This window comes from Lutra lutra, chromosome 12, assembly GCF_902655055.1.
Source record: "Lutra lutra chromosome 12, mLutLut1.2, whole genome shotgun sequence".
Taxonomy (NCBI): domain Eukaryota; kingdom Metazoa; phylum Chordata; class Mammalia; order Carnivora; family Mustelidae; genus Lutra; species Lutra lutra.
The window spans coordinates 80,388,254-80,407,257 of record NC_062289.1 but is presented as its reverse complement, the minus strand read 5'-3'; the positions used below and the strand labels follow the sequence as shown (position 1 = coordinate 80,407,257).

The window sequence follows — 19,004 nt, the reverse complement described above, 5'->3', positions numbered from 1 at the left end:
GAACGTGCTAAGGACAAGAAGCATGGAGAGCGTGTCCCGGTTCGCTGGTGCCACGGGGGGTCAGAGTCCCTTTTCTGCCTTTGATACATATTCCACTCTGTTCTGAATGATTTGTGAATTACTGCTACCCAACAGGAAGCCCCACTTTTCATTTCCAGATCCTGTTTTTCTGTATTTGGGGTAACCTCAGGGGGGGGTACCGCTGACGCTGTCCCTTTGGCATTGGCACGGTTTTCTCCCCAGCACCTGTAGCATCCGAGACGGGCCCGTGCTGCGCACGGCTGGCTGATCTGGGCTGGCTGTTGAGAGCCAAGAGCTTGCTGGGGCGAGAGGGGTGAGGGGCCTCAGGTCTCTGTGAGGCTCCCTGTGGCTCAGTGGGCGGTTCCCCCCAGCGGTCCCTGGGGAGTCAGGGGTTGGCTTTCCCCAGAGCACAAAGCAGGAGCTACAATGTCTCCCTTCATTTCTAAGCCACTTTACTGAGGTTTGGCTGACGCGGGAAAAGCTGTACACACATGATGTGTACAACTGGATAAGTTTGAAATACACTCGTGAAACCATGACCACTGCCAAGATGACAGACAGACCCATCACCTCCCAAAGTTTTCTCCCTCACTATTATTCTTACCATGACTATGTATGTGTGTGTGTGTGTGCGCGCGTGCATGCCATGTCTTCTTTGGGAAAATCCGTCCCAGGTTCGGGGGTACCTAGCTAACCAGGCTTGCATCCAGGAGGCAGGGCTCATGACTGCCTTCTTGCTTGTCACCGTGAGTTAGGCTGGTCACTTGTCTGAAGCCTGAGTTCCTGCAAACAAGGAACCACGGATATGGGAAATGCATGGTCTCAGATATCGCTATTGCGATCATAACTTGGCACAGTCTCTTTGGACAGCAGTCCCATAGTACGAAATGTTAAAGGCCCCAAACCTACAACCCAGCAGGTCCCCTTGTAGGAATGCATAGGTTTGCACGTACGCACAGCACTCCTTGTGGCGTGCTTTGAAATGGGCTGGAAACGACCCGTCAGATAAATTCTGGCACCTCCATTAAGGGAATATTACGCAGCCATTTAAAATGAGTTACGTGGGTATCCCCTGACCGGAAAGCTCTCTAGGGAATATTGCTAAGTGAAACAAGTAAGGCACCGCACCGTAGGTGTGGCATGTGAACACGGCAGGTGAACAAAGTGAAGGTTGCTTCAGCATCCGTTTTAGTGGATGAACCTAGAGGACGAGATGCGGAGTGAGGGAAACCAGTCGCGGCAAGACAGACTGTGTGGCCCCATGTCCATGAGGCGTCACGGAGATGGAAAGCTCCACGGGGGGCAGCAGGGGCCGGGGTGCGGGTGGGGAGGTAGTGTTTCACAGGGACACTCTACCTTTACCAAGATGAAATGGGTCCTGGGGACGAAGGTGGTGGTGGCCACAAATGTTCTTCGCTCGAAACGTGGGCAAGATGGCACGTGGTGTGTTACATGTATTTAACTGCAATGAAACATTTAAAAGGTGGAAATGAGATGAATGTGTATCCGCCAATGTGAAGGGGGCTGAGAAATGAAGAGTCGGGGACGGGAGCGAAACTCCCTTTCAACATCTTCTGTTTGCTGGTGTTTGATGTTTTGTTGCCGCGTGCACCTGCTGCCTTTAACAGTATCTTTCCAAGGTGTCAAAAAAGGGTAAATAATTACAGTAGCCAAATATACCCTCACAAGTATGTTATAAATACATAAGGCATGCTGATACATACTTTATATTATGTATTTATGTGGATATACTGTGTTTGTAGAAATACAGCGTGTACGTTATGAAGATATACTTAGCGGTATATATTTAGCAATCTCTGACCTAGTTTGCCAGACCAGGATTCTGCTCTGTTGTGGGTAGAAAGGATGATCAGCTCCAGGGTGAACTGGGATCCGACTCACATTTTCCCACTATTACATAAGCGGATAAACCCGCCAAACCGTCTCCTGACGTCAGAATTCCTTAATGATGGGGGAGATGTTTCCCCCACAGCTTCCTCTTTTTATTTATTTTTTTGTTTTGTTTTCTTTCTTTTTAAGAGAAACAATCATGTATTTTGTGTAAGGAAACTTGAGGCCAGGGTTAGACAGGAAGCGAAGTGAAGCAGGAAGGAGGGTGTTTCTCGGGTATGGCGGGTTTGAAGGCACTTGATCCCACGTTGTAGGGAAACCCCCACGCGGCAAGCAGGCTGGGCTGATGGGCTTCTTGGTTTTGCCCCTGCTTCTCTTCCTCCTGAATGCATCTCCCCCGCTGCATTGAGCTTCCATCCTGGGGACCTGTCTGCGGCACCAGCCTCCTAGAGTTCTGAGACAGATTGAGTTTTCCTGGCAGGTGCTCATGGCCTCTGGGTGCAGAGATCACAGCATGGGAGAAAAGGGAAGTAGGAGGGACAGGATATCCAGCGCTAGGGACCTAGGGAGCCTGATTCTGAGTCTGTGCTCATTGCTCTTCACTTAGGGCATGACTCACAGATCCTTTAGGCCACAGAGAAGGAAGGGGAATGGAGTTGGTTTCTCCATGTGTCCTCCTTCCAGAACATTCCCTGTTGATGCTGGCGTTCAATACATGAATGTAAGTTTAAGAAAAAGACAAGACCATTTATAGGAAGAAAACAAAGTAAAGAGTAGAACACAGGGTACCTAGATTTGGCCAAAGGGCATGCCCGTGGTGTGTGTTCTGAATCTGAAGCTTGGGGACCTGCACAGAAGGACCCCAGTGTGGAGCCGGCTGGCTCTCTTGCGCCAGGAGAGCGATTGCTCTGGGCCAGAGTCTGTCCAAGGCTCATGATGTATGTCGACCCGTTTCATCCAGGTTCAGACCCTGTGTGGTGGACACTGTAATGTGTCCCGTCTTCAAGATGAAGAAACGAACCAGAGTCTAGAGGATCGAGAAATAAAGCTCCAGCAATGGATGGCTTAAGATCCCCCTCCAAACAGACATGTATGTGTGTACTTCTCGATCTAGTTACCAAGTTATGGATGAATAATGGGAGCCGGCCTGTGTAACCCGCTGGGCTTCAGCTGGTGCTGGATGGCCGACAGGATGTCAACAGGTGTCATGCTCCTCAAGGGGTGCTGGGTGCTCGTTCCTTACATGCAGAGGGGTCAACAGACTCCCCAGGTGGACAGAAAACACGGGCAGCTCTCCTGATGCAAAGCGCAAAGGCAAGAGACACAAGAAAGAAAGCGGGAGTTAGCACAGAGTTAGGACTCTCCTAGTAACCATCTCCTGGCAATTCCCCTGCTCCCAACCCCGAGATGGCCTCCCTTGCCCCAGGATCGAGGCCAGATGTTTCTACAGCATGCATCCCTCTGTCTATACCTCATCCACAACCACCCTCACTCTCGTCTGTCCCGCCCACCTAGGGCCTTTGCACATGCTGTCCCTGCTTCTAGCTGTGCTTTAGCAAGCCTCTGTTCATTCCCCAGATTGCAGTTTGGATTTTCTTGATCTTCGCTGCTCTTCCCCACATCTCCCACCCCATTATGACGAGCTCCCTGTGTACCTCCTCGTTCTAGCTGTTCGTCCCAGCTTATCATCATAGATTTGCATTGTTATTCGTTGCCCATTTTTGTCATCAGTTCAGGAATCTGAATGTGCAATGGGAAAGCAACACCTAAGGCTTGCTTGCCACGCTGCGGCAAAATCAACTGGTAAGGAAACAATGGACGCAAACAGACTGAGACAATGTATTACTCATAGTGCAGCCGGAGCTTCCCACTCTCAATAGTGTCCCCGTCCTGCCTCTGGATCCCAGGCTGGGGTGGCTGGGTGTGTGGACTGAATGTTGTAGCCCCCCAAATTCAGATGCTGAAACCTAACCCCTAATGTGTAATCCTAATGGTGTGAGGAGGTGGGAGCTTGGGGAGGAGTCAGGTCATGGGGGTGGAGACCTGCCATGGAATTGGAGACCCCGGGGGCTCCTTGCCCCGTCTGCCTCATGAACCAGGAGGAAGGTCCTCACCGCTGAATCTGCAGGTGCCTTGGTGTTGGACTTCCAGCCTCCTGGACTGTGGGAAATGCATTCCTGTTACTGAGAAGCTGCCGGTCTATGGGGCTGGTGATGCAGAGCGGTCCTGGGTGGAACAGGGCACACGGGGGAGTCTCTGAGAAATACAGAGTTTATAAGGACACCCTGACACTTACAGGGGCTGCTGACACACCTGTCCAGACCTTACCATGCAGCGCCACACTGTCTTCATTTTCTTGTCCAGGGAACAGTCTGTCCATTGCCTCCAGCTTCCCGGGCACTTTGCACAGCACAGAAGACTGGTCGGGCTGTGCAGAAATGCAGAATCGGCTCCCGACATGGAGGGAGCAGCAGCGTTCCCCCACACTGACTCCGCGGAGCTCGGAGTAGCTATCTGACACGGGAACACGTGACAGCCTGGGTCCAAGTCCCTCCCCCCTGGTACCAGTGCAGCCTCAGGTGGCATACCTGAACGTCTCATGCCTCTGTTTCCCCATCTGGAAAGTAGGGATAACATCAGTACTTGCCTCAAAGGGCTCTGATGAATACCAAGCGGTCCTGTAAAATGCCCAGAATGGTGTCTGACACGCGGCAAGGTCTGCCTGGGTGCATGGGTGCCGATTGTCCATCATCACTGTCACGGCTGCCCGCCGAGCCCGAACGCCAGGCTCCCACCCAAGCAGCAGGTGCTTGGACTCACAGCACTTCTCTTTAGTGCTGACCTACCTGGGCAGCTTTGGTCACTTGGACTCCCCCCTGTCCGGCCCCAGAGGCAGGCACTCCTGTTGTGGGTGTGTGTGCTGTCAGCCTCCTCCCGGACCCCAGACGGCCCCCAGCGCACCTGCATGGGAAGGAAAGCTCCAGCAGAAATAGGGGCTGTGCTCTGTTCCTGGTTCCGTTCCTACAAAATGGCCTTGCGGTAGCTCTCTGGTGAAGGGTGCACATGGTGCTTTGGGCAGAGGCCCGGACACCTCCCGCCTGCATCTCGAGGGCTCCAAGCCCCCTGCCCTCCCGGGCCAGGCTGAGATCTGCAGCAAGTGAGCAAAACAGCTGTCGTGGGGGCTTCCTGATGCGTGAGCACATGAGGGCCCCGGGATTGAAATTATTTTTCAGCGAGGATGATGTTTCCATTGCCAGTGTGAACACAGTATTATTCAGTTCCCCGCAATTCCCCGCAGCCGTCTGTCCAGGGAGTCCAGCTCCGAGGAGCTTATTCTAAGATGAAATTGCAGCCTTTAAACTGATTTCTCAAAGGACGCGGTTCATTTCAGCATCTTTACTCTCTCTTCGGGCAGCTTGCCGACACCTAAGAATGGCTTTTTCTAAATTGCAAGTCCTCCTGGATCACCTCAGCTAAACGGTCCCGGCTTCAGTGCCTTTGATTTGAAAACCGTCCCCCAAAACCCCCTCCCCGGCTCCCGGTAGCAGCTGCTCGAGGAAGACCAGATTCGCCAGGACTCTTCCCTCTCATCCGAGGAGGGAGAGAGCCACTCGCCAGCACGCTCGCATTCCTTCCTTACGGCGGGTCCGTGCACCCCGCCAAGCCCAGAGACAAACACCGCTCCCCCGAGAACGCGGTGGGGAAACACGGTTTTGATCCTCTGTTACTTTCTCCATCCACTGCGTTTTCCCCGTTATCTGGTTCTCCTGCTGTGTCTGATGAAGGCTCACAGGGGAGGCATTTGTTCTTCGCATCTGCCTGCCTGTCACGCCACCTGCCCCGGTGCAGGAACACAAGGAACCCTTTCGAGATGAAAGGGAGACTCGACTCGCAGGTAGCTCGGGGGAGGCAGCGGCTCTGGCTCCCAGAAGCGCAGACATCGGTTGAGGGGTGAGCCCCACAGTGCCTGAGCATGCAAGCACGGCCCAGGGATAGTGGGCCATTTTCCCACATCCTCCTTTTACTAAAGGGGAGACCGAAGCCAAGTGACAGTGATGGGAACGGGGGCTTCGAGGCAGATCAGCCGGCATCGGCTGGAATCATGAGCTCACTCAGCTGTCCCTTTGTTGCCACACCTGTTGGCATGGTCCCCGTGGGACGCGTCCTGCTGGTGAGGCCAGGCCAGCCATAGAGAAGAGGACAAAGGAGGACTCAGCCACTTCATCTTTCAAGGGTTGTGGGGGACCCTCCCATCACAGCTTAGTATACGTGGAGGGAGGACTTCTCCAAAAGGGAACGCCGTGCTATCAAATCGTATAAACCGGATGGACACTGAGAAGCTCTGACTCAGAACTGTCCACTACCCCCAGGATCACAGCCACGTCCTGATTCCTGACCCAGTGTCCTGTCAACCTGGGCTGCTTCTATGTGGGTCCTGGGGTGACGGGAGCCACAGCCCTGAGGGACCCATGCTCCCCCCGTACCAAGCAGGACAGCCCCGCCCAACTTCCCTCCCCACTCGCCAGCTCTTCCTGCTGAAGCTGTCTGTAACGCTGACGGAGTGAAAGGCTTCGTCCTCCCCGAGGAACAGCCCCTGGCGTAACTGAAGACCTTCCTCTCTGTGAGGGTGTACTTCTTCTCAGCTCATCTAGTTTCTCTGAGGGACGCTCAATAAATGTTTTTCCGAAGCCGGACATGCCGCATGGTGCAAACACACTTAGTTGAGTTAGGAGGCTTGGCCCCGTGCCTGTCTTTGGGATGCGGACAGGCCTCTGGAAGCCACATGGGAAGTCTACAAGGGAAGCTGAGTCGCCCCTCGGGTCCTAGGCCTCATATGATCTCCACGGTGGGCAGTGACAGAGTGTGGGTTCGTGCAGAGTTAGCACTTCCTCCCCACAGTCCGCATCCAGAAGTGAGTTTCCTTCCCCACCCCCCACCATGGCTTCCGCTCCCTCTAGCTTCCCTGAATCAGCTCAGCCGGTCAGATGTGCCCTTCTGCAGCGTTCCCGGGAAATGTTGTTAGGAAAGAATGGGGAGTTTCCAGGAGGGATGGCTGACGGGAAGGGTGACATGAGCCAGGAATGATGGAGCCAGGAATGATGGAGCCAGGGATACGGCCGAGCAGCCCATTCATTCATTCACTTGCTAAAGATGTAGGCATCTCCTCCTGCCTCACCAGGTGCCACTCTGGGCCCCGGGGGTACAGCAGAGACCAAGACAGATGAAGTTTCTCATCTCGAAAAGCTCACATTGTGGCGGGGAAGGTGGAAAAGGGACAAAGGAACGCCAGTGTGTCCAGCAGGGACCATCGCAGAAATGAAAACCTAGCCACGGGATCGGTCCTGGAGTGCAGGTCCCGGAGCGCGTCCTTGAGCTGGGCGTGCAGGCATTGGAAGGTCCTGGCTTCTAGGCTGAGTGACAAGACAGACCCAGCCATGCCTAGAGCAGCTGGAGGGAACAGCAGACACAAAAGTGGGAATGAGTTCACCATGTCCATGGAGCTGCAAGCGTCCCGGAGAGGCCAGAGTGCAGCAACTGAGGCAGAGAAGGCAGGAGACGAGATCAGCGGGAGAGGACGTGTCCAGGAGGGGGCTCTAGGTTTTATCTCCCCAGGGTGGAAACCAGAGAGACTTTCAAGGATGTGCATGGCCTTGTGAGATGCCTCCGATTCCTGAGCTGAGCAGAGACTGTGGAGAGGCAAGACTGGAGTCTGGGAGCCCGGACAACCACAGTGGTCCAGGAGAGGGAGGACGGCGGCCTGGATGAGAGCTGTCACAGGGAGGACACAGAGCCGTGGACAGATGCAGGGCATGTTGGAAGGGATGACATTTGGTCGGGGGGTGGGGGGTATGCTGTCGCTTCCTGTGCTGGGGAAGACTGGGGAGTGAGGATGGGAATTTGAGCCAAAGCCTAAATGAGGAACCAGGAGCCCTTCCTATCAGGCAGAGTGTTCCTCTTTTTAACTCACACACAAGTGTGCAAATAAGTGGTAAAGAAAGAGCTCCTCGTGCTGAGCCATGCCCACACGTTCCCTCCATCACCAGCACTAGCAGAGCTCTTACCCCTCTGCGTGCCGGCTGCCATCACTGTCCTCTGAGCTGCCCACTCTGCTCGTGGGGATCGACCTCGTGTGCAAGCCCAGCAGTAGCCCCAGCACATCCTTCCCTCAAGGCTGCACCGTCCCCCTGGGTCTTGTCCTGACTGTCCTCCCATCTCAAACTCCACACTCTCTCTTGCCCCTCCTGGACACCAGCTGGGGGCTGGCTGAGGAGAACAGCCCATTCCCTGAGCGCACATACCCAGGGTGATGCCTTCTCCACGTCCCCCCCCCCTTTTTTTTTAACATAAAATGTGGATCTAGCTCTTACTAACACCGTGAATTTTAAAATGTTGGGGGAATGGGTGCGAGTGACCCCCCACAACCACCTGCACCCCTGGCAGCAACAGGGTGCTGACCTTGCCTTGAGCTTGCTTCCCCCCATTTTGGAACTGTGTCTACACCTGTGCTCATTGGCTCCAGCCCGCTGGTCTTCCCTGGTTCCAGGAAGGCTCTCCACATCCTCACATACCCCTTGCTGGTTCCCCTGGCATCCCCCCCACTCATCCAGCCTCAGCTCACACATCACTGTTTCGGGGATGCCTTCTCCAAGCCTCTCGGGCGGCCCTCTGATGGCCCACCTCTCCGGTCCTACGGTCAAACCAGGGTCATGGCAAGAGCCTGGCCTTCCTCGCTCAGGCTCGGCCAGCACAACACCAGGCTCTCCAGAGGAGCGGGCGGAATGTCTGCTGGAAAACGATCTCCGCTGTCGCGAGCCGCAGAGCCGAGCGGTTTCCCGGGGAATGCAGTGGCACATCCTGCCGAGCGGGTGGTGTTTGGGCGCGGCCTTGGAGGGAATGTGTGCCAGCTGTCTGCCTGTCTGTCTCCAGTCCGTTTCCTACCCTTCCCTCGCTCTGTGACCCCGCCACACTGAACGGTTTCCAGGATCCCATGCCAACCGGGTCTGGCTGTGGTTAGTCAGTGGGAGGCCCTGGAGAGACACCGGATGGAGGGAAGGAGTCAGGGTATGTCGTGCCTTCCGTGCTCCCTTGGGGGTCTCGGGCTCTGGGTCCCTCCCTGTTGCTCCAGTTCCTGTGGGGACGCTCTCGATGTGGCTGCAGCTCTCCCCGGTGCCCTGGCTCCTGCGGGCTCCACCTTTTCCCCGGGCCCCTTGTAGAAATATCTTCTTCCCATCAATAATCTCCCAGGCCTTTGGCAGCCCGATAGTCCTTTCTGCCCTCCCAGAGCCTTTATCACTACGGTTAAAGTCCCTCGCAGAACTCCCCGGCGGGGGCTCGATTTTCAGACCGATGACCACAGCGTAAGAAGCATCCATCTGGCAATGAGCCTTTGCAGGGCTAGGTGGGGGCTTCCCATGGCCCTGGGGAGCCCAAAGCAGAGATGGGGCACCAGGACACCTGGGCCAGCCCCCGCGTCTCTGCTCTGGATGAGACCATTGTCTCGCTGCAGCTGAATTTCCTGTGGGAACCAGGTCTCTATATCTGAAGCTATTCCCTTAAAACAACAACAAAAAATAAGCCAGTAAACATTTCTTTTTCACCCTGGCTGCACATAAGGATACCCTAGGAAGACTTATCCGAAGGAAACAGTTCTATCCCCTCTGGTGCTTTCAGTCTGAGCTATTGTTGCTGCTGCAGATTCGTTGAATCTGAGGGGGACAGGGGAAGAGGTATTTTTAAAAGGCATTGCTTTTTTTAAAAGCTCACCAGTAATTCTATCGTGCAGCTGGGTCTGAGGATATGCAATAGGAGGGCAGAGATGGGTAGTGTAGCTTTCTCCCGAGGAAAATGTAGATCCCTCAATGCAGAGACATAGTAGAGCGACAATTAGACTCCTTTCTCCATTCCACTGTGACCCTGAGTGCTCGGAAAATCCCACGGCAGCTGAAGCGGCAGGAGGGGCCCGGGGACGGGAGCAGAGCAGCCCCGTGATGTGCGGCAGCATCTGTGCTCACTCTGGTCAGTGTCCTCGCTGAGCCTTTAGCCAAATGCGTGGGAACTGACAGCAGGTTTGGGGGAGCTCCCCGTGGAAGCTTGTGACCCACTGAGGACTGCCGTGCCTTCCCTCCGTGTCTCTAGCATCTCAAAGGACCCTGCCTGGCGCAAGGCAGGTGTTCGGTAAACACTGGACGGATGAGCGGCTTGGTGCTGGGCAGAGCACGCATTCCATTTTAAAAGTGAAATTGCCCCCAGCCCCTCTGGTTCCTCAGGTTTGAGCATTTCTTGCTGCCACCGAGACCCTCAGCTCATCAATTACAAACATTAACCGTAAATTATACTTTTGCATAGTTAATTCGGGCTCTCATTATGTATTTAGCGGAGCTCAGCAGGCATAAAATTCAGTAGCGTGCTTTGGAGCAGATCCAGTTTCTGTCTTCTGTGATATTTGGAAGACGCAAAGTTTTAGGAGTGGACCTTGGAGCGTGTCTTTCCTGGAAGGTCTCCAATGGGCTCTGCTTTTGGCTTCTGTCTTGGAAGGAGTTCAACCCTTCTGGAAAGGCTGATAGCTTCAAAGGATGCTTCTGAATCCCCCGTCTCTCCACTAAGCAGGGACTCCGCCTCCTTCCTTGAGTGGAAATTAATATTAACCTGACCAGTGGAAGGAAAGAAAAGTGTGAATATCGGTGAACTTGGCTCCCTGAGCAATCGCTCATTCATTATTCATTCAACAAATATTTACAGAGCACCTCCTCTGGTCAGTGCTGTGGTGTATCGGGAGGCTGTAACAGTGAGCAGCACAGTGTCCTTGTCACCGGGCTCATGCTGGAGAGGGGGAGGCAGATGGTGAAGGACCAGATGCATGTAAATGTCTAACGTGTCGTGTGCTGATACAGATAAAGTGGCCGAGTGAGCCGTGGATAATAGGGCGAGGGCAGTGATGGGTGAGCATTGTGGTGTCTGGGGAAAGCAACTGCAAAGGCACTGAGGTAGAAAGGAGCTTGGAGTCTTTGAGTCATCCTACAGAGGCCAGAACAGAAAAAAACTGACAAAAATGGTAGACAAGGAGCAGTGGGGGGGGAGGGGGGAGACATTGCATTATCAAGATGTGGGGGATGGAAGCAACTTCCCAGTTGCTAATCCCAACACAAGGTTCCGGAAGTCACTCAGTTGTTATGCCTTATTCAACATCTGCTAAAAACAGTACTGAGTGGGTTTCCAGTCTGCAAACTCTGGGATGTCAAATAGCATATATGCCCTGTTCCTTCCTCTGTCATTGCACTTGACACCTGCCTTAAACCCCCTTCTGCTCGGTAGCAAAAAAGTTAATCTGGTTGATTCCAAGGTTGCTAAGACATTTTGTGTTTAAACCCTGCCCATCGGGCTATTGAGCTCTGCCTGGTTTCTGTCAAGACTGGCCCAGGTGGGAAGAGTCAGGTGACTTGGAACTGTGGGGTTAGGTCTTCAGATAGATATTCTGTCTTCTGGCTTCGTCCGCAGGGATGCCATCCTGTGCTGGGTGTGATCATTGTTTGGGGCTGACATTCATGACATTTCCATGTTTCCCCTGATCTCTGAGTGCACCCCAGGTGCCCCTCTGCGGGAGATGGAGGCCAGGTCTGGGTCGGCTTCCGTTCTCTCTGGCAGCGGACTTCAGTGACTTTCCCTGGAATTAGCTGAACATCCTACGGCTCCCCTGCACCACTCAGGGCCTTGGGAGACCAGGCAGTGGGGTGTGCTTCTCAGGTCCTCCCTGCCACAACACCCCAAGCTGATTTTGCTCAACCTCTGCCATATTCTGCTGGGAAGGCACAGAGGTTAAACTGAGGTCATGAAAGAGTTGTATCAGTCAGGGACCGATTCCCTTCTCTGTTGCTGTGTAACAAACTGTCCCAAGTTCACTGTCTTCAAACAACTATGTTTTCTCACAATCTATAGGACTTCTATGTGCAATCCCTTTGTTGGCTTTCCTGAAGCTCTCTTATGGAGCTTGGAGCTAGGATGGCTGGTCTTCTCTCCCTCCATACAGTCTTGCATCTGGGAATCCTCATGGCCCAACAGGATCTGATGGGATGGACTCAGTGCTTTTTCCTGGGTGTAGAGATCACCGTGGCAGCACCAGGAACCACCCCCCATGGTTGCTAAAGAACCCCAAGAACTTCAGGAAATGGTATGGATTCGTGTCTCTTCTACCCAGACCCCTGATGTCCTCTTGGCAACTGCACTTCTTGAAGTGTGACCTAATTTAGCTAAAATTTTAGCTGCTTGAGAATGAATTATATTAGGTTCCGGTGTATTAGGTTTAGGAAACTGTAGGCTGCATGGAAAATAAAAGCTAGCAGGAATGCATGGCCACAGCGGAGCCACTTTGTGGCCCAGGGATCCCTGGAGCCGTGGAGGCGAGGTGGGGAAATTTTCCACCAGGAAGGGTCTAGCAGAACTGGATGCCTCCATGCTCTTCTCCACACCTATGAAGGACTCTGCTTTCTCCATGGTTCTGTTCAGCTGACCTGTGTCTCTCTCACATACCCTGGTTTCTTTTGCTAATTGGATTAGTTGTCTGTGCACCAAGCTCCTAGGGTGTGTGGATCCTCATTTCAGAGATGAGGAGACTGAGGTTTGGGGACATCAGTAATAGGAACAATGATCTGAAGCAAGGTATGCAATCTATACCCAGGGCTTTGTCTGCAAAGCCTGGGCTCCCATCCATCTGTCATAATGTGGCAAGGAAAATAAGTGACAGGATCTGGCCCAGCCAAATTCAGGGGCACAGCTGACTGTGAACTTGACCCAGAGGGAAGGTTAGGTCAGGACCTGAGAGGCTTGGGTAAGGTCCTGTATTTCCCCCACGTGCTGCATTCGGCAAATCCCAGGACTTTTGATCTCAGAAGGACCAAGGTTGGCAGGTCCTGCCAGGTTACTGAGCAGCAGAAATATTATCATAGTAACAACGTGCACTTAGCAGATACTTGCTTTGTATGTTCTAAGCTCTACACACATGTCATGCCATTGATCCTTGCAGTGGTCTCAGGAGGTCGATGTAGCACAGATCAAGAAACTGCTTATAGAGGTGAAGTTAGTGGTTCTCAAACCCTGCAGCATATCAGGGTCACTGAGGGAGTCCTTAAGAATACCAGGTGTCACTCCAGATGAATGAAAGTAAAATCCCAGAGGTGAGCCCCAGACACCAGCTCTTTAAAGCTCCTCCACCAAATAATTCGAGATTGCTACCAAGGCTGGGAACTAATGGGTCACGTAGCTTATCCAGGATCCCTCCCAAACCCATGAAAGGATGAAGTCGGGATTCAAACCTGTGTGTCTGATTTCAGAGCCCATGGTTGAAATGTATCCCCAGCACAACTGCTGGATAAACATTAGGAAGCAAAAAAGTAATGACCATTTAGGAGTGAAGTGCTTGGTAATCACAGAGAGAGAAACTTTTTGTGTATGGCAGTAATCGTTGACCATGGCCAGACCTTAAAATCACCTGAGTTCTAGAAAACACTAATGTCTGAGAGCCACTTCTTATCATTCTGATCTGTTGGTCCAGGGTAGACCCAGCTATCGATAATTATAATATTTGGCCAAGTCTGAGAGCCCTGCTTTATAGGACGAGAAGGCTCAGATGATTTCCATGAGGGCTGTGATTCTCCTTTGAAGCAATGTCATTGGTTTCCATGTGATTGCAGGAGAACACTCTTTTTCCTCATTCCTTCATACACTTACCTGCTCCTGTAACATTTTAACGCTTTGGGGACTGAGATAAAGAGAAGGTAAAATATTTTTTAAGTCCAAGCTCATAATCCAGTCCAAGAGTGCTTAGAAATAGGGCCACCTTCAAGGTTTTTTCTCTCCTGTCTGCCCTTCACCGCGAACCTGAATCCTGAATTCTGTCCTCCACGCTAATTGCAAAGAGCAGGAATGAAAGAGGAGACTCCCTCAAGAGCAGGCCAGATCTTTCCCCACTGTCTTGGCATATTTTAGGGGGTGTGACCCCAGCCAGTCAGGTATCTCCACACCACCCTAGAATGTATGATGCCAAGAATCGAAAACAGTGGACAGTTAGTTTTGGCACCATCTGTTCTGATGACAAAACTGGTTTTGTCCAGGTTTTTGTAATTTTCCTCTGCTCCCATCTCCTCTCCATGTCTTTTTTCCCACACTTTCTAGTCCTTTTAAGGCATTTGTTAAATTCCCTTTTCTTTGTCACTCTGCCCAGGGTGCCCTCTGTTGCTTGCAAATCGCATCCTGAACTGCTATCCTTCAGCACCATGGAGAGAGCCCCCAGTTAGCAGCAGGGCATCGGTACTGACCTTGGGGTCAACGGGATGACCTAATAAAGTCTTCTTGGTGGGGAAGTTTGTGTCCTTTCCCTTCATGAAATTCACATGAACTAGAATGAATAAAATAAAAGCCCAGGCTGAATTTCTATTCTCCTGGACTGGCTTCCCTGTTACAAGTTTGAGTTCTTCATTTTGTTAGCCTCATTTCTCTCTATAGGCATTATGCTGTCAACAGGGGTTGATAAAGTCTCGTACACCCCATAGCAGGGAGGTAAAACCCTACTAGCTTCTACACACACACACACACACACACACACACATTCACAGACTCCATTTTCTTACAAGATAGAGTTCAATAGCTAAAAGATTTCGTAAATTGTGTTTCCAGTGGCCCAAACTTTATTATGACTATTGGGGGAATTTATTTGTTTTTGAGACAGAGCTTTTTTTTAAGCCAATTTTGAAAATTTCTTTCAAGAGTTACTGCAATAAATCTACACTATTGATTTAGCGAGTGGTGTTTCATGGGCGCTCTCTGGAGTCACTTAAGTGTTTAAATTCTTCTCTTTACTACTCCAATGGTATCACAAGCCCCAGATGGGCAGGCATCAAGGGCTCTTAGTCCCTTTAAGACAGAAGCTTAGCAAAGGTTTCCGTCAGCTCAGAGATAGCAGGAGAGCACTGACCATGGAGGGAACTGCAGAAAAATTCTTCCTTTCTTGGTCTCCATCTTCCAGAGAAATGTGTCATACCACGGTACTGGGTCTGACAGGGACAGCTACTGAGTAAATGTAAATCGGAATGAATCCCAGTTTGCAATGAGTGGCGGACAACAGCATCTCTACTGTGGCTTGTTCTCAGAGAGCTCCCGGACCAGCCCTAGGGGACATGTTTTAAAGGTGACTTCACACAGTCAGACATCGAGTCCCTGAGAATAAGCATAGTTTCAAGTCCTGCCAAAAATGAGAACAGCTCACATTTATTGGTATTTGCTGTCCTAAGTGCATGGTACTTTTTCACTCATTTGCTTATCCTTCATGTCAACTCCATGAAATGGGAAGGAGCCACATCCCCAGTTTGCAAATAGACAAAAGGAGGCTGAGTTGTGCATTGATACCCAGCTAGCGAAGCCAGGATTTGAACTCAGAAAGTCTGTTTGGAAGCCCACAGTGTGATCATACCACGTGCCATGTTTCCTTCGCAAAGTCCCACATTATAGTCTTGGTTCCAACCCCCTAGTTCCCTCCTCCCTCCCCCTGTGTCTCATTTCCTTCCTTCCCACCTTTTCCCTCCCCCTCTTTCTTCCTTCTTCTCCTAACCCAGTACTTGTTGGAGGCCCAGGATTACAACAGCTCAGCTCGGGGCTTGCTTTTCATGCTGCAGGAGTAAAGGGCATAAGGGAATGGCATTAAGGACCACCTCCAGTCCCACGGCTGCCCCCGTCACCGCCTCAGTGTGCTAAGGGTCCTGGGATCACAGTTTGAAAATCATCAACCCTCTGTATCGTCTTTGGGGCCAACACCTGCCACATCCACGTGCAGTTCTTCTATGAAATGCTGCCTCAGAGTGCAGGACCCCCTCCCCTTTCCAAAGCCAGAGGAGAGCAGACTGACAGCCAGTTGCTTGAGCCACATCGTGGCTACAAGGTTAAGGTTCTTATATTTTAAAATTCAGAGATTTTATATATAGAAACTCCAGGAAAAAAAAAAAAATCTGTCACAATCCACACAGCAGCCATAGACCACAGCAGCCATTTCCCGTTCTCCCCTTAGTGCTGCTGAAGTCTTCTCTTTCAAAATATGGCTCAGTTCATTTTAATTTGGATATATTCCATTATGCAGTGTTTGGAGATGAGACCGTTGGAAGCCATGTAGGGGGAGGGGAGTAGGAAGAGCCAGGACTGATGGAAGTGAACCAGCAAGGAAGCTGATTCTTTCTTCCCAGAGGAATTCCTTGTCTTGAGTCAGAATGTGTCATCAGGGGCCTCCCCACGGTTCGTGGCACTGTTGGGCTGTTCCCACCTGGCCTCTCTCTCTCTCTCTCTCACTCGTGCACATTCTTGAGGTCACTGCGGACACAGAACAGTTTCTTCTTCTCCTGGCCTGAGGTCGGCAGCCTCCTGCAAGAGTGGGTCGGACTTCTGCCCCCCCGCACCATCCTGATGTCCCTCTGACCCAGGATTCTGGAGTTTCCCAGAAACTCCCAGGAAGCTGGAGTTTCCCCCAAATTGTGGCTTTTGAAAATTTTTCTATCTTGAAACCATGAGTCAGTTTAGTTGACTCACACATGGTAGGAAGGGGAATAGGGGCTGTGGTAATTTTCCAACAGACACCTCCCCAGTCATCGCCTTCCATCCGTGGTTGAGAGCCAAGTAGTGTGAATACCCTCCCTGCGGGGTGGGAACACGAGACAGTCTCTGCTCTCACACTTGTGCAAAATAGAAACCATAATTATCTCCAAAATGGTTTTTATTGGGATTTAAAATAATGGATGCATGGAACCTGGTCCAGTGCCTGGTGCACAAAGAACATTTCCTACACAAAGACTTGATGTCCTTATTCTTACATTACCTTGAGCAGAATACCCCAGGAAGGCAACCCTGTTTCTCACAAAAATCATATAACATAGCATCTTTCTAAGTCAGAATGGCAAACATGGCTTCTCTTTCCTCCTGCCAACACGACTGCCTCCCTTCTCGTAACCACAATGGAGGAGGACACAGCCAGGGTGTAAGTCATGCTGGCCCCTTCTGCCTGCCCGTTTCCTCCCTGGACAATGGGAATCCCATCATCTCGGTTGTCCAGATGACAAAACTGAGCCTCAGAAGGTGGCATCAGCAGGCACAGTGGTCAAAAAAGAGTTTTATAATGAAATGAAGATGGGTGTAGGCTGAGGTGTGTTGCCAGCTCCTGGGTGTCCCAGTGGGGCCACAGTGGGTCTTGAGACAGCTGGACTCATGCCTCACCCATCACTAAGTGAGTTTGCTGAGCAGAGGCCGTCAAACAACCATTAATGTTTCAACCCGTGCCCAGCTCTGCTGTAGATATGGAGATGCCAAGGCGAGTGTTCTTGCTAAGAGAGCAAGGTTAACAGTGCCCCCCACCCCAAATAAAAGCATGTCTGTCACCTAGGGAAGAGGGAGACTGGGCCAGAGCTGGTGGGAAGGATTTGTGGAGGCTCAGATCCCCGCAGGCCTTGGCTGCCAGACCAAGTACAAGGCTCTTAGTTTGGAAACGCTCCAGACTCCAGACACTTCTCCCTCATTTTCCAAGGCAAGTCACTCACTCTTGAGCTCGCACAGCTCATGGATGGATGCACCAGATGCTGGATTGATGTTCCCTCCCAGAGTGCTAGCCAGCATCTCATAAATCGTGATTGTCTGGGGCCCGCTTCTGGCCTAGAAAGCATGAGGCAGATTCAGGAGTCCCAGGGCTTTGGGAAGTGTGGCGACCTCCTTGTCGCCTCCTGCCCCAGTCCCCAAGCGGAGCTGAGGGTGATGAGGTGGAGAATTAGCATTCTGGCTCTTGAGCAAGTGCCCCAGAGACTGGGTACATGTGTGTCCTTATGGCCTCAGCAAAGAGAAGGGCTTCCCCAGCACCCTTCAGAGTGGGACCCGCACCCGGCGGGGATGGCATTCTGAAGCATACTTGTTTCCTTCTTGACGTGCTGTAGAAAATTCCCTACAGTTCGCCTGAAGCCATGTAGCCTTCCCAGCAGATGGAGCAGGAGATGCTGCGACCTGCCCCCCATCCACGCAGCAGTACCCAGCTCCCCAGAATCCTGTCCACCCCGCAGACCCCGCTGTGTGCCCAGAAAGGCTTTCCTTCTCCTTTCCACCAGTAATGATTTCATCTGTTCAGCAGCTCCCAGAACCTCTCCAAGTTCCCCTTTCCTGACTTCCTAAATGAGGGCTGGCAAACTCTGTCCATAAAGGTATAGATAACAAAGACTCAGGGCTCTGCTGGCCATGCGTTACTTAATGCTGTTGCCCAGCCGCGCTCTTGCTGCACGAAAACCCCAGAGACCAAGGTAAACATGCCCGGGGCCGTGTTCCAATGAAACGATTTATGGGAACGAGCAGCAGGCTCCGTTTGGCTCCCAGGCCACAGTTTGCTGTCCACTGGACAGGAGACACTCGCTTGGGGTCCTGCCTGTGATTCCTCACTTGACCTTCAGCTGCTGTGGCAGAGAACATGGGATAGGGACAAGGGGTCCTGAGATGCCGCCTTCCGTCTGGTTCTGTGTGGTGGTGAGCAGGCCTTTTTTTTCAAACCCCTTCTGGGCCTGAATTTCATTGTCTGAAAAATTAGAAGCTTGGAACTTCGTTAGTTCCCAAAGCATCACAATCGCTGGGGCAAGCTTGCTCCAAGTACAGCTCTGGGGGGGTCCCCCAGATTTAGGGTATTGATTGGAAGCCTCTGTTGGGGACCAGAGAGCCCCCTTAGCTAACGAGCCCCTCCCTTGAAGCAGAAGGGGGTGTGTTAGAGGATGTGAGGTGGTTTACACCGTCTCCAGGAGAGCTGCCGGCATGGGCCGGGACGAGGCAGCCAGGGATGGAAGAGGCAAGAAACCGGCAGACTCTGCCAGGTTCCCGCAAGGAAACAGCCGACCCGTCGACCTGGCCCCGGTGCCCGAGGGCCCATGAGCGCAAACCACCCCCACGGCTGCCCCACAAGAGCCAGGAGCACACACCTGCCCGGAAGCCCCCTGAGGCAGCCGCGTCCTCCCTGGCTTCCCAGTGTGCGTCCCCGAGGATGGGGCCTGACCTGCTTGTAGCTGCAGGGGAGTCCCAGAGCCCGGCGGTGCCTCTCTGCCTCTCGAGAACCGGAGGAAACGCTAGGCCTGCAGCATCGG

At 52.3% G+C, this 19,004-nt stretch overlaps 1 protein-coding gene across 2 annotated transcripts in view; it reads left to right on the top strand.

Moving 5' to 3' along the window:
* The window catches only part of TMEM132C (transmembrane protein 132C), a 304,408-nt gene that overhangs the window by 222,860 nt on the left and 62,544 nt on the right, over positions 1-19,004 (top strand). The gene's annotated exons all lie outside the window — the stretch shown is intronic.